Below are 15977 nucleotides of genomic sequence, written 5' to 3' on the forward strand. Positions count from 1 at the left end.
GGATGTAGCTCAGTGGTAGAGCACCTCTGGGGTCAATCCCCAGCACCTGGGGTGGTGGTGGGGAGAATGCCTCAAAGCACTGAAGTCAGACTCACTGATGACCTCACCAAGGAGCAGACATGTTTACAGTTGGTCAGGCGGTAATGGGTTGAACCTAGGGGTACCCTACCATGGAGCCACATCCCCAGTCCTTTTTATGTGTTATTTTGAGACAGGGTCTTGATAAGTTGCCCGGGCTGGCCTAACCCGTAACCCTCCTGCCTCAGCCTCCTTAGTTGTTGGGATTACAGGTGTGCGCCACAGTGCTTGATTTATTTTGCTTTTTTTTTTTTTTTTTTTTGTATAAGGTATTGAATCCAGGGTCACTTAACCTCTGAGCCCCATCCCTAGCCCTTTTTCTTTTTTATTTTTTGAGACAGGGTCTTGCTAAGTTGCTGAGGCTGACTTTGAACTTGCAGTCCTCCTGCCTCAGTCTCCTAAGTCTCTAGGATTGCAGGTGTGCATCCTCTTGCACAGCTTACTCTGCTATTTTAAATGAGTTTTAAAACCTATAGCTGATTCTTGACAGTGGGGAACTATCCATAAATTTAAGGTGCTATAAATATCTCAAAAGATTAAAAATAGAGCTAAAGTATAAAGGTATAGAACTATAATATAAGAGGCATTCCTTACCTTTTCCTTCCCCATCAATCTCAACAGCACTATTTTATGAATGACCTAAAGATACTTAAAAAGATACCAGTTTAATGTGAAACTTCTGACTATGTCACTGCTTTTCATTCGATGATTAATGGAAGCATACTGGTTAGTAGGTAAATAGTATAATTCCACATGCTCTTATTTTCAAGTGCTTTACAAATAATACGCAATTAAAGGAAGTGTAAATAAAGATAACAAAATGTTTGGCTTTTATATTCATGCACTTAGTCACTATACTTTTAAATAGTATCCATTATGTATATCATATATCAGGTGTAGTGCCAGGTCGGCAAAAAGAGCACGTCCTGATATGACAACTCCCTGCCACCATGGCTCTTGGAATCAGTTGTCTCTTTCTCCCACAGGCAACACCTCCTGGTTTGTATATGTCATCGTGATCAGAGATGTATTTTTAAAGATTTCATAAGCCCAATGATGCAATATGTATTAGAGATGGCTAGAGAAGAGACAATCTTTAAGAAATTCTAATGGCTCAGAAGTTGACTCCACCAGGGAGATGAGCAGACTCCAAGATGGTCCCTGTAGACAGACAGTTGCTAAGGCTGGGTGGAATCCCGTTATAACCCGAATGCTTCAAACTCTTTCCACTTTATTGTCAAAATTACTGCCCAAACTCCCTCCTCCTCCTCCTTATTTCCCTCTCTCCTTTGCTTTTCTTGTTGGGCACTAGTTTTTTTTTTTTTTTTTTTTTTTTTTTTTTTTTTTTGCGGTGCTGGGGATAGAACCCAGGGCCTTGTGCTTACAAGGCAAGCACTCTACTGACTGACCCATCTCCCCAGCCCCCATAGTGTTCTTCATGGTGGCGTTTACCTCCTGAAGGCAGTATCAGTTGTCAGGACACAGTTCCTTGTGGATGAGATACATGGGCAGTCGGCCCATCCACTCCAAGTTGGACTAATTTGGAAAATATGGTTCCTTCCTGCAAAAGAAACAGCTCCTTGGGCACATGCAAAATAGCCGAGTGCATTTCTTTATTTGTGCTGAGCAACTGGAAGTAGTGGACCCCGCCCGAGGCTAGAACGGGGATGCAGTTCATAGTCGGAGGGCGCTTTACCTAGAATGCCCGTCCACGAGGAGGGGAAAGCTGGGCCACTTCTGCCTCACGCTTGGGCTTCCGTGGGCTTTCGACTTCTCTCCCCTGTGATTATTATTGACTGGCCGTAACCTCGAATCTTTCACCAGATGTTGTCTCGCCATCTTAAAGGGAAGAGGAAAATTATAATAGATGTTTTGAATGTGCTCAACTTTTATTTTGTCCAGCCCCAAAGGGAATGAGGCAAAGAGGTTAAAATCTTTTCTTGTTCCATCTGAGTAAGCATGAAAACCTACGATCCTTAATCTGCTGAAAGAAAAATCACCCTCCTCTGTTTGTGGGATTTCTGATTCATTTCTTCCACCCTGCTCCCTGCTCTGCATTTTTGTAGTCAAATACTGTCTGGACTTTTGTGCGCCAATCACCTCCCTCCTCACCTCTTCCCCTCCGCCCCCTCCCCTCCCCTGTGATCACACAAAGAGCAGGGAGCTCACAAAAGACTGAGTTTCTGGTATTGTATTTTAAAAGGATGAAATACTTGCTATACTTAGAAACACAAAATTGATCTGTTAGAACTTGCCCCCGAAAGGAATTTATTGCATCGGGATAAGAGGAATAAGGAAAGTGAGGGAAATTGAGATTTCTTTTTTAAACGTGCAGTAAAACAGAGGAAAATGTAACACTGGCTTTGTGATCCACACTGGACCAACTTTCCTCTAGTGTTGTACAAGCTGGTAGGTGTGGCAGCGACTTCAAACCTCCCAAGGTAGCCAGTAAGCCAGGGCACCCCGAGAGCCTTCTCCTTGCTGATGTCGCTGAATAGGACCTGGCACTGACATACTGGGACCCAGGCCTTCTGTCCCAACCCTGTGGTCCGGCCGCCATGCTGTGGCCAGGGACTTCTCTGTGACCTAGGTCCTCTCCCTGTGAAATGCTGGGACTCCAGTGTACACAACTGTCTATAGCTAAACCTGAAGATGAACGATCTAAGCCAGAGTTCATGGCCCAGGTCCACCTGCCACCTCCTTCTTAAGCCCTCTGCTTAACAACAGTTTTCTCAGGTGAATGAGCTGATGACAGGGAATGTGACCTTTGAACCTCAATTAAGCAAAATGCTATGCCCCCCCCCAAAGAAGATCAGATTTTTCATGTGCAAACTCTATTACCAAAAAATTGTACTCAATTTTATTTTGAATTTCTTTAATAAATGATAGAAATTTGTGTTCTTTTATAATGTAAGTACCTATATAATCTCACACTTGTCTCTCAGCCCACAAAGGCTGAGGATTTCCTATGTGGCTCCTCAGATGAGCTTTCTGAGCCCTGTTCCAAACTGCCACAAGTAAAGACACTTTTAAGAGGAAGAAAAGGCATTCTTATTATTATTCTTTGCCTGTTTTTTTTTTTTTTTTTGGTACTGGGGATTGAACTCAGGAGCGCTTAACCACTGAGCCACATCCCCAGCCCTTTTTTGTATTTTATTTAGAGACAGCGTCTTGCTGAGTTGCTTAGGGCCTCATTAAAGTTGCTGAAGCTGGCTCTGACCTCTCCATCCTCCTGTCTTAGCCTCCCAAGCTGTGGTGTTTTGTTTGTTTTAAGTAATTTTTTTTTTTCTGATTAATGTACATGTGAGTTAATATGCTTGGGCTTGTGTGGAGCTCTGAGAAAACTCATACCAAGTGTGAAATGTGGTAATATAGTCAGAATCTACATATTTGAAAAATAAAATCACAGAATAAATTTCTATAATTTCTCTAATTTTCCATATGTAAAATGTGTTTCCATATATGAAACACATTTATATATTTCAATGGGAAAGGACTGAATTAATGAAAACAAGGGTCTCGATAAATGTTAAAAAGAAATCTACTGTTTTTAGATTTGCTTACCTCAGTATAAGTCTGGGCACTTTTTATTTTAACATATTGCACCTGTTTACAGAATTACCATCCCTAGTACATTGTAGATTCCTAAATAATGCTTCTCATAAACTTCAGCTAATACAATCTAGCTGTATATATTTTCAACACGTTTGATTTTAAAGGAAGGGTCTTAAAGTGTCTCCTGAAAGGAAGACCTTACCTGTTTGAAATAGACTTTTTACTTAGGTCCTGAACATTTCTAAAATAATTTTTAAAGCATGAAATAAGCTTTTTTGGTTGAGGAGATTTTAGGATATTAGGTATCACTATTTAGCTAAATGTCTAATGTTTATGCCCGGGAATCCCCCAGTAGCATGAAATCAACAGAGAAGCCTTAGAGGTGTGTGTGACATTTGCAGGGAGAAGGAGCCACGGTGCTGAGATGAGGTTGATGGGCCTCTGTGGTCCTAGCCCTGGGCTCCCACAGTGCATTTTTGCCTGTGGAGTTTGCTCTTCCCCCGCCAGGGCCCAGTTCCTTGTCGCCTCCTCTAAGAGGCCATCTCTGAAGCCCCAGCTAAATAAGCCCCTCCCACCCCAGGCTGCTCAACCTGGTGTTGACCTCAGGTTCCTGGACAGCTGAATTCTCTCCTCTTCATTTCATGTCCCCAGGACCTGGCTTAGGTGCCCTGTCTCTACTTGTTGAACCAATTAAATGCTGAATAAAAATTTGTCTAACATTAAAATAAAATGAAATTCATCTCTTTTTAGATGTGTAGACTAATATGCATAGATAATCACACAACTATTTTAGAGCTGATTAAAAATTCACAGTCACAGAGCTGTGACTCAGTGGCAAGAGTGCTTGCCTGGCATGTGTGAGACCTCAGGTCCCATCCCTAACACAGGGGAGAAAAGAACAGAGAAGCCCACATTGATATATGGATCGCCCAGCAGTTCCGTTCCAGAACCTAGGGGGCACTGGAGAGCGGCCAGGAGTCCACCTTTATTGTCTACAGGGCCAGCCCCTCAGCATGGAAGTGGGCTCCCTGGTCCCCTTGTCAGTTGTGATCCAGATGTGGCAGTGTCCTCCACCATGTGTCTCTGTCCCAGGTGATGCTGTATCGGAGCCGGGCATTCTAGCTCCGGGGATCAGGGGTGGGGTAGCTTCTTGATCACAGTCCCTATTACGTTCGCGTGATGCGGTGCCGGGGGTAGAACCCAGGGCCTTGGGCCTGGGCGCAGGCGCTGTGCCACAGAGCTCTCCCCAGCCTGGAAGTCCTGCCTGTGCCCGAGGCCTCAGTGTGATGAGAGGTGTCAGACACACCTCGTTACATCGGCTTCTCACAAGGCTGTCCCCGTGTCCAACTCCCAGGATGCATCTGAGATTCAGAGACGCTAAGGAACACGTCAGGGAGCCTCCAGCCAGCGGCTCCGCCTTCCTTACCCTCACCTCCTTCCCAAGAGTCGGGGTGCATCACCCTGTTTCTCCACCGAGCAGACTCTCGCAGTCCTGTGGGCAAGGACGTTATTTAGCATTATTTTCCATCTTCTCTGAGGTCAAGAAAAACTGAACCTCAGAGTTAGGAGCTGATCCTGATGGCCAGGTGCTCGGCACTCCCTAACCCAGCGTGGTCATCACAGCATAGATGAGACCAGGCTCTGCACTGACGGTGACGGCACAGGGACGCTGCGGCACGGTGAAGTCCTCCGGCTTTCAGGAAGGATTTCTGTGTCCTCCAGTACTTCTGAGCCTTTCTGGTGGCTCGCAGGGGATTACATACGAGTTCAGTCCACGGAGGACCCGGTGCTGCAGGTTCTAGGCAATGAGAAATGAGCTTCATGGTAATTGAGGATGAAGTTAAGGAAGAAAATTTTATTGTTAATCAAGGGCTTAATTGCCTCTGGGACATTTTAAATAAATGCCATGCAGTACTTAAGGAGCGATGCTCTGTAAGTGAGATGCAATAATTCTTTAATTAAACCATCATGGTATTCCCTGATTGAAATATCCGCCTTTAACTTAATAGTTAAACCTTCATGACTCATGTAACAACTCAATCAGGGATGGAGTAAATTAAGGGCTCTTTGAAAGAACAAATCAATTGTATAAAATTGATTGAAGTTACTTCTGGGATATCTTACTTCTTTGTATTGATCAGAGCATATTTTTGGTGCGTTTTTTTGTTTTGTTGTCTTGAGTAAGCCATGTCTTAGCCTGCGATGGTATGGTATAGCAGAGACAGTTACTAGAAGAGTTTGAGAAAAATGTGACAAGTGTAAGGGTTTCTTGGCCACTGAGAACAGACTTTTTCCCAGATGAGGACTTGGCTGGTCCCTACAATAACCAGGTAGGAAGTTGCTACATCAGTGACTCAAGCAGTCAACCAACCTGAGAACAAGTACAGCTGGGTACAAGACCCTGTGGCTTAATGCTGATAAGCTTAGATCACGGTCAAAAAAAAACTAAACAGAGCCAGAGATTTAAGGTGACTTGCTGACCTCTTATTGTACACAGAAAAAAAAAAAAACAAAAAAACAAAAAAACCCCAAAAAACCCCAAAATTGATATTCCTAAGTTTTGACTTACTAGATAGCTCAGTTTATGAGTGGCAGAAATGCCTGGCATAGAACTTGGTAAATTCTTGTGAAAAGAAGGAAGGAGAAGAGGAGAGTCCAGGTGCCTGAGAGTGGGGAGGGGAACCAGGTGCCAGTGCATCCGTCACTACACTGCAAGGTATTCTCTCTCTAGTTGGACCCTCAGCTGTGCCTCTTGTGCCATTAGCAGAAGTTGTCATGAGAATTCAGAGTACAGAGGAATACACATCAATGATATTTTGAAAATGCAGTCACAGTTTGTTTTGACAAGATAACACTGTGATTTCATTTAATTATTAAGGGAAAAATTGCTCTGAAAAATTTCCAAAATCCTAAAATAATTGAATTACTTCTATTTTTAAAAAAAAATTTATTTAAGTTGACTGATCAACAAATAATGAGCCAATAGAATGGTGTTTTATAAAATAGGTTCATACTGAAATTTTTACCTCTGTGTCCCATGTTCATGATGTAAAATAGTCACACCCTTTAGATGGGGTTGCTTTTTCAAATAAACACACTTACATACCCCTTGCAAACAGAATGCTTGACAAATGGAAATGAGGGAAGAAAGGACAATAGACCAAGTCATGTTTTGAGTACGTGCTGACAGACTTAGGCCAGGCTGGAGAGGACAGTCGACCTCGCTTTCTGTCTTGGGACCACATGGGACATTGTGTCCCTAAAAGATGACTTCCTCCGGAATCCCTGTTAGGGACTCACTGGAAGCCTGAGGGATACCCAACAGCTGCCTAAGGATCCCTGAGATGGTATAGACTCAAAATCCCAGTCAGCTCCATGGCCATGTTCTAGAATGCCCTGGTGAGTATAGACATCCCTTTAGAACTGCACATGCTGATTCAGAGCCATTAATTACATTCTGATTTCCATGCACTGGGAAGAACCGCATTTGCATAAACTTGGACAAGGACAAGTGTATCTGCACATAGTCTATGAAGAAGGAAGATAGCCATGTGCAGTGGTACACACCTATAACCCCAGTGACTCTGGAGGCTGAGGCAGGAGACTCACAAGTTTGAGGCTAGCCTTCGCAATTCAGCAAGACCCTATCTCAAAATAAAAAGAAAGGGTTCAATTTCTGGTATCTCACATGTGTGCGCACACACACATGAAAATGGTCCCTGCTCTCCAGAGCCAAGATCACTGCAAAAGTCACTATAAATAGATCTCACTCTTCAACTGGTTTCCTAATGATTCAGACTTATTTAGAGAAAAATTAAAATTACCTCAGCATTCTCTAGTGTCACATTATTTTTAATAGTTCTTTAATGACAGTTGAGATACACTGGTGAATCAATTTCTCTGATGGTAATGCACCTGCCTTTTTGAGTTCAGTGGTGAATACACAATCAGACATATCCAGAGAGATTCAAGGTTCTCATGACATGTTGGCCCTGTACTTGGCAGAGCAGCAATGTCAGTAAGCCCTGCTTATTCACTGGTTTGGGTGCACAGGTCTCAAATCACTTCAAGAAAATTCCCACGTGAGCTTCGTGTTGCACAACTCTGGTGTTAGATGTTTTTGCTGCTGTGCGGGTTCTGTTTGATCTCTCTCCCTGTCTGTCCTGTACATTCCATGTGCTGTCTCGTCCTAGTTCGTATGTGTTCGGGAGAAGGTATCATTAGTGACTTGACGCCCATATTATGACTTAACGAGCTGGAAAGACAGCGTGTATAGATTCTGCATCGCTCAAACTGAGATTTTTGATTCTGTAGACAGGTCGCCTGTAGACTCTTCCCGGAGGCGTTGGCTGCTTGGGACACAGATTGTAATCACAGTAATTAGCACTGAATTTTCAAGTCCTGCTCTCCAACTTGACCTGGCAGCATTTAACCAGCGTGCACACAGCTGGATCAATGGCAAGAATTGAAGGGCTCAGTTGTGGGGCTGTTCCTGGATCCTGTGGTGGCACCATCCCTGGGGAGTTCTCAGAGAGCATCAGGGACAAGGGTCCCTGCAGATCTCTGGGGTGGGAGGGGGAAGAAATATAATATTGATAAAGCACCTATCAATGGGAATTGTGTTAAAGATTGTTACCGGAGACAGAAGGCAGTTCAAACTTCCACCCAAAATTCATTATCTGGAGGATTTGTGTTTCGCCCTCCTTTTAGTTCAGCTTGGCGTAGTCCTCAAGTGTCCTTTGCTAAAAGTTTACACTTTCTTTACCTAAGAGAAAATACCTACAGGCCTTAATCCAAAAACAAGAGAAAAAAGCTGTAAGACCCCAAACCAATCCTTTGATGGCACGATTATGTCAAAGAACCACAGATGCCCATTTGTGAATTAAATTATCTGGGAAACGTGGTGATGGAGAGATGAGGAATGAAGGTTAGATAAGCCACAAGTTGCTCCTCTGTCATCCAGTGCCTCTCCAGAGACTCCTGGAAGATGAAAGTGATGGTGAGAGGGGAGTCTGGGGATGTGAGACCCGTGTCCCCACCCACTGAGGGCCAGTGATTCCAGGTGGGTGCCTGAAGACTGACTGACAGCTGAGCCATCAGTAGGCCTAAGTTGACAGAACACTGGACCCTTTGAGCATATGTAGTCTCTACCCACCGAACCAGCTTGGTTGGAAAAGCAAGGTAGGCAGATGAAAAAGGCGAGAGATTATTTTAATGCTTGGTTCTAGAGACAGAAAACAACAGGTCCGTCCTACCATTTTGCACCTGTTCACATAAGCTTGAACTTTTGAGGGAGTACTTACACACTCTTAATGGGGACATTTGTGCTGACTTACACTGCTAGATTATTTATGTGGGAAGTGAAGGCCACTCTGTTTAAATGAGCTGTTGTCAGAGATCTTACTTGACAGTGATTTTATGATTTGAATGCTCAGTTGACATTAGACCTCACGTGTTCACACATGGTTTTCAGGCCCCAGTTCTATTTGCCACTAATTTGTACCTTAGAACCCGTTTCCCGGGGCTGCTGTGCAGTTGTTCTCTGTCCCGCCATGTGGACCTCAGCCTTTCCATTGTCCTCTGTTCCTACCAGCACCTGTTGCCCAGAGTTACCTGGTGTCTTTCTGGAAAAGCTCCTACCTTCCCACAGCCGTTCAGGCATTTCTTCCTGAAATTCTCTTGAAAACCCACAGGAAACCGTCATTCCCATTTTAATTATAAAAGAGGAAATGATGGTAAAACAAACTCATGTTGCTATTTTAACATCTTGTCTTATGTTGTCTTAGTTGAGGAGTTGTTTCTTAACTTAAAACTATTTTAGGCAAGCATCAAAATCAGAGAATTATGCCCATTTCCTACCTCTGTCAGCAGTGACTCTTCATTCTTTCCGAAGTACACAGCAGAAATCATTTTTGTTGACCTAAAAAGCTAAATAAACCTAAAGCCTTACCACTTTAATTTCTTTTTTAAAATGGATTTAAGTTGTTTTAGAAATCTGAGCTAATTTTTTTTAAAGTACTTCTCACACCTTACCTTTATAAGTCACTGTAGACACACCATGATTTTAATCTGTATTTTCTTCCTAAGTTTGAATTTTCAGAAAGCCTCTATTTTTATGTTATGGGTTACAGAAGGTGGCTTCCTGTTGAAGAGACCCAGTCAATATTATTACACACTTTTTTTCTTAAGTGCAAAAGTCGGACAGGGATGGGGGACTCTTTAATTTGGAAAGCATCAATTATCTCCTCTGCTTCCTTTCCTACTATGTCCATTTCATTCTGTAATCGGGAGTTGTGGATATTTTTTCACTTTAGACTTTTGTCTTCTATTTTTTTCTTTTGGTTTACAGTTTGTGCTAGAATAAGGTACTGGACTTTTTTTTTAGTTTTTATTGTTTTGAGGTTTTTTTTTTCTCTCTCTTTCTCTCTCTCTCTCTCTCTTTTTTTTCCTCCTTTGCATATTCCTCCCTTTCCAGGGAGAGATTATTGCTGACCAAATCTAAAACACTTCGGTGTTTAGGACCCCTGCAGGGCCATTTTAAGTATTTGGACCCGTAAAGGGCCCCAAGCAATAACTACCTGAATTGCTTTTAATTACACAATATAGCTGCATCATTTTACTTCAGATTCTTTTTGATTGATGCTGCAAGGCAATTGTAACCGCGAATGATGGGATTAAGTGCCTCTTGAAGTGACTTTAGCTTCTTGTGGGAACAAAGGGAAAGAGGAGAACACTTGGTTCTTTTTGCCTGAGCGGCCTTTTTCTTCACTTGCCTATAAAGAAATACAATTAACAAACATTATCCCCAGAGGTAAATTGAAATGTACATGCAGACAAGAACCACTCTTGACTGCAATTAGACATATATGATCCAAGGTATTCTGGCCATTCATTAGTGCTAATTGTTTGAGAAACAAGCCCAGAACAAATGATTAAAATGTAGGTGCCATAACTAGGATTAATAGCACGTGTGATAAAACGCACGCTCTTAGCTGTACCCGTGAACCACTTTGCAAAGCGGCTCTGAATCCAGGAGTGCTTGGTTCAGCACTGTGGTGAGCTCCCCGTGTTTGCTCAAGACCTGGTGGTGTTTATAACAAACAGCTCGTATCTTTCTTTCTTAATTAGTGGGAATGACTGTGCAAATGTTGGTATTTTGTAATTTAATATCCTGTTGCCTTCCTGTGCCTTTGGGTTGTTCGGGCTATCCACTGGTATTGCTGGGAGTAGCATAAACCAGGTCTTAGGTTTGACTTCTTTGCTCTGCTTCTTTAAAATGTTGGGAGCCACAGAGAACCACAGGACAGCCTGCACCCTTGCTTGGTTTTGGAAGAGTTGCTCATCCCATCGACAGCACAGTTGCCAGGTTCTCTGGCATTTGGAGCTGTGGGAAGGGCCCAGAGGGCCCAGGGCTCTGACAGGAACTTACTCGGAGCTCCTTGGCAGTCAGCATTCTGCAGGCTCTTAATGGCTGAGGGGACTGAGTTTGGGACTTGGCAGCAGCAGACTGAAAGGAGCTAAGCCTGATGGGACCTGCGGGCTAAGTGACCAGAGGAAGGACCCATTCAGAGAGACAGATGGTGATTAAAGTCCCCCCAGAAATCCCTTTAGGGGTCGGGGTTAGCAAGTCACAAGAGAGAAGTGGAAGGCACCAAGGGAAAGGGAAGAAAAGAAGGCGAAGAGGGAAGTGTGGACAGGGGCCGAGAAGCCTGGGGGACTGCGTCGGGCAGGCAGGGGCCAAAGTCCAGGCCAGGACTGCACCGGGGCTGTTTCAGGCCTCCCTGTTTGCCGCTCAGTGTTCCTCTGTCCCCTGCTCCCACTTCTGAGCCCAGAGTCAGGGAGGCACCATTTGGAGATTGCCCCTTTTATGTCATGAAAACCCACGACAGCTTTCTAATCTCAAGGGGTCTATACTGATCACCCAGCAGACTTCAGACCACCTACCTCTTGGCCTATCATTGGCCCATTCCAGAGGTAGAAATATCCACATTACAGGTAGTCTAGATAGGATATAAGGCTAAACTGGCTTTTAAAATTAATACCACATTCCAGACCCACTTCCATCTTTCTTGTCATTATCACAGAAAACTGTGACTAGAGTCACAAGAACACCGTAACATAGATGACCATAGACAGACAGCCTGAGGCTTCACCTCTTGCAGTTTGATTTCATTCCCTTTATATTTACCATGAAAGTGTTACTTTCTGAATCTGACCAGTTCAGTGGACTGAAAACTAAGTGACAATGTACTTCCACAAGTGGTTTTGCGGGGGCAAACTAAAAACAAATAAGGGAGAAACCATTTTGCACTTGGTGCTGGTACGTTGCTGAGTGAATCAAGAAAAAAAAAATCTTAGTCTCCCCTAAAATTAGAGCAAGGTCCAAGAAGTCTTGCCTTAAATAGTTATTTTAAGGAATTAGTGCCTGAAGCACATTAAGTATACTTAAAAAAAAAAAAAAAAGTTAGAAAAAGCCTTCACGATCACATCCATATGTTTAGTTTTAATTTTCATCACACTTAGCTCTGAATAATTAAGAAGGAAAAAACAATCTCAATCTTATTGTGGGTCCCTCACAATCAAAGCCGCACACACGTGACTCGGGGTCACAGCTTGCATTCACAGCTTTCGTGTGTGTGGTACGGGTCTGGCAATTAGACTCAGACTGTGTTTTTTTCTAAAAATTATTCAGTGTGAGAGCGAGATCAATATTAAACTCTCCCCAAAATCTACAAATCTGAATAATCAAGCCGTTGTGGATAACAAAATATCCAGATTCTAAGCTCTATAGCATTTGGCCTCATTTCATTGAGATTGACACTTGAAAAGAATTTTTGAGAAATCTAGGAAGAAAACAAGAGATTCCATTGACCCAGGTCATTTTTGTGATGGTCACTCTCCTCGAAAAAAATTAAGATGTGGGGAGCAATGGGAAGAATTATTTCCTCCACATTGCAGAGCCATTTTCTGGAGAGAAAAAAAAAAAATTCTGCCATGATTACTTCCATATCAAAGAACCCAGTCATGGGGGAAATGCATTAATTTGACGTGGTTAATAGCCTTTGAGCTTTGAAAAACTCTGTAAAAGAATTCATGGCTACATCTGTCACGTTGATGGTCTTCTTTTGTAACCTTTAAAAAAATTAAGGAGAAATTGGCCTTTCTAGTTCACCTTTTAAAAAAAAAATTGAGGAGAAATTGACCTTTCTGGTTCACATTTACTCAGTTTCCTCTAAAGCTTGAACAAGCCAGGAAATAATCGTCTCAGCTTTAAATACGTTATTTTTCTGACATAGAATCACCCACAGAATCTATAAGTTGGAAAGTGTAGTGGATATTTCTTTTTTAAGAAAAATATTTTATTTTGTGTTGATCTTTACTTTTTACAAATTGCTTTCACATACATGATCTCATTTGATCTCCACCTATTCTATAGTGTTACTTTTTTTTTTTTTTTTTTTTTTTTGAGACAGGTCTCACTATGCTGTCTGGGCTGGCCTTGAACTCCTGGGCTTAAGCAGTCGTTATGTCTCAGCCTCCCCAGTAGCTGAGACTACAAGCACCTTCCACCCTGCCCACCTCATCCTCCCTCCACCTGTCCTCCCTCCCTCCCTCCCTCCCTTCCTTCCTTCTTTTCTTCCCTCTCAGTTCTGGGGACCAAACCCAGAGCCCCATGCATGCTGTATTTCTTCTCCTTTTTTAAAAAAAAAATTTTTTTTTCTGCAGTATGCAATAGTCACACAGACTATTGAGGTCCATCTCGACATGATCATCCATGCATGGAGTAAAATTTGCTCTACTACATCCCCCAGTGCTTCCTCCCTCCCTCCCTTCCCTCTGACCCCTGTTCCTCTTCTATTCTCCTGGTCTTCCTTTTGTTTATTTATTTATTTTTAACTGATGCTTTGCACATGGAAGTGCGATTCACTGTGGTATATTCATATATGTACACAGCATAATTTTGTCCGTTTCATTCTACAATTCCTCCCTTTCACATCCCTCCTCCCTTTCCCACCATCCCCTTCTTCTACTCCACTGATCTTCCCTCTATTTTGGGGGGGATCACTTCCCCTTTTCCCCTCTTATTTTGGCTATCTTCCACATATGAGAGGAAACATTTGGCCCTTGATTTTCTGAATCTGGCTTATTTCACTTAGTATGATGCTCTCCGATTCCATCCATTTACCAGCAAATGCCATACTTTAATTCTTCTTTATGGCTGACTAATACTCCATTGTGTATATATATATCACATTTTCTTTATCTTGATTGATGGGTACCTGAGCTGGTTCCATAACTTAACTATTATGAATTGCACTGCTATCAATATTGATGTGCTCGTACCACTATAGTATGCTGAGTTTAAAAGTGTTTTGGACAAATACTAAGGAGTGAGATAGCTGGGTCATATGGTGTTTCTATTCCTAGTTTTTTAAGGAATCTCCATACTGCTTTCCAAAGTGGTTGTGCCAATTTGCAGTCCCATCCATAGTGTATGAGGTCACCATTTTCCCTACATCCTCATCAATTATTATTTTTTATTTATTATAATGAACTTTTATTATTTGATGGTCCTTTGGTAACACTATTTTCAGATACTCTCTACGGGCTATTTTAATCCATTAGCTACTAAATATTGTCTTTTCTGCAACTGATCTCAGAATGAGATCTTACTCAGGAATGCCAACAATGAGATACTAACTAGAGGCTTCTGCTTTGAATGTTCACTTTGGCCAGTCATGAAACAATTGTCCTCTTTCTTGCTAACACAAAGGTTCAGATCCAAAATTATAAATGATCTTCACTGAGGCAAGGGCAAGTGGGCCTGGCATATACTTGAAGCTTTAGTTAGTTTGCCAACACTCCCCCATCAGAGCCTGGCAGGTGCTGAGATTGCTTGGGAATCCATCCATCAGTCAGTCGCCATGAGAACTCAAAGTCCTGAGCAGCCATTTGTGGACCAAGTTCTCAGCAGCATGAAGAGTTAACTATTAGCAGACAACATCCTTGTGTTTCCAGAAGCAGCCCCGTAAAGGCAGAGGCGCTAATCGCATTGTGTCTGAAACGTGGCCAGTGAAGGAGTACAGGTTTCCCTCTTGACCCCTGTGGCACACCAGGAAAAATCCTTCCAGTTTTCTCTTCACATAAACCCTTTGCTCCTCCTCCTCTCACCAAAAGGAGAGCAAGAAAGTGGGATTAAGGCCAGTGCCCACTAACAGGCACATGCTCTATTGTCGCCCTCTCAGTGCAAACCAGGAGCTTCGCGGAGAACTGGCAGCTCCTCCCGCCGCGCCCTCCTCTCCCCAGGTTTCCCCCCATCACCCAAGTCCTACTCCTTCCGCTTTGTCCCTTCTCTAGCCTCTCCCTCACCCCTCTCAAATGCCCCGTCCCCTGGCCCTCCCCTGCCTTTTTGCTTTCTGCTGGTCTGTCTCAGGCTTCGCTCCTTTTCACCTCTTCCTCTTCGCCTTGCTCTTAGAAAACTCCATCTTTGCCCTCAGACTTGCTGGCAGCGCCAGCCCCTGGGCGGAGCCCTCTAGGAGCTGCCTGCTGCCCCTGTGGGAGAAGACTGAGCGGTGGGCGCTGTACGCATGGCTGTTTATTCTGGGTTGGTCAGTGGTTGCCCGGTAGTGTGGGGCGTTCCCTGTTCCCAGAACTTCCCCTGCCCCTCAAGCACATCTGCCTGCACAGTTGGAGTTCTGTGGCCATGGCAGGCAGAGTCAGTGGGTGACAGAGTGGTGCTACTGGGCAGTTAGCTCCTTGTTGGTGTTGGTAGAGCCCATAGCCCTTAGCCAGGGCCAGCTTGTGGTGGATCAGTGTTTAGGATCAGTTCTGAATGGGAGCAGTCTATTTTTTTTTTTTTTTTTTTAATGAAATGATAGAATGGATGTGACAAGACAAACTGCTGTGGTGACTTTAACTTTTTTGAGATGAGAACTCACTATGTCGCTCAGACTGGCCTCCAACTAGTAGCTGGGACTACAGGCACACACTACACTCTTGTGTCTTGCTTTTTTTTTTTTTTAATGATAAAATATGCAGAGGATAAAATTTGCCAATTTGCCATGTTAGGTATACAGTTCAGGGGCTTGAGTACATTTTAACTGTCACTCAGTTATTGCCACCATCTATCATCAGAACTTTTCCACCTTACCAAACGGGAACTCTCTACCCACTAAACGGTAGTTACCCCATTCCTCCTCCCCCAGCTTCTGGCCACCACTGTTGGACTGTCTCTCTGAATTTGACTCCCTTGGGGCCCTCATATAAGTGGAATCATATAGTAACTGTCCTTTTTTGTCAGGCTTACTCAGCATAATGGGGAACTTCAGCTTTTGACATGGTAT

The 15977-nt window shown here is 43.3% G+C and overlaps 1 protein-coding gene and 1 long non-coding RNA gene across 6 annotated transcripts in view; both read left to right on the forward strand.

Moving 5' to 3' along the window:
* The window catches only part of CLYBL (citramalyl-CoA lyase), a 232198-nt gene that overhangs the window by 104385 nt on the left and 111836 nt on the right, over window positions 1-15977 (forward strand). The window lies entirely within an intron of this gene.
* On the forward strand, window positions 4721-11686 carry LOC306660147. The gene is made up of 2 exons (XR_013763571.1): window positions 4721-11213; window positions 11538-11686. It is a non-coding gene; the product is annotated as an uncharacterized lncRNA (long non-coding RNA).

Source organism: Sciurus vulgaris, assembly GCF_902686455.1.
Source record: "Sciurus vulgaris genome assembly, chromosome: 4".
NCBI classification, from domain to species: Eukaryota; Metazoa; Chordata; class Mammalia; order Rodentia; family Sciuridae; genus Sciurus; species Sciurus vulgaris.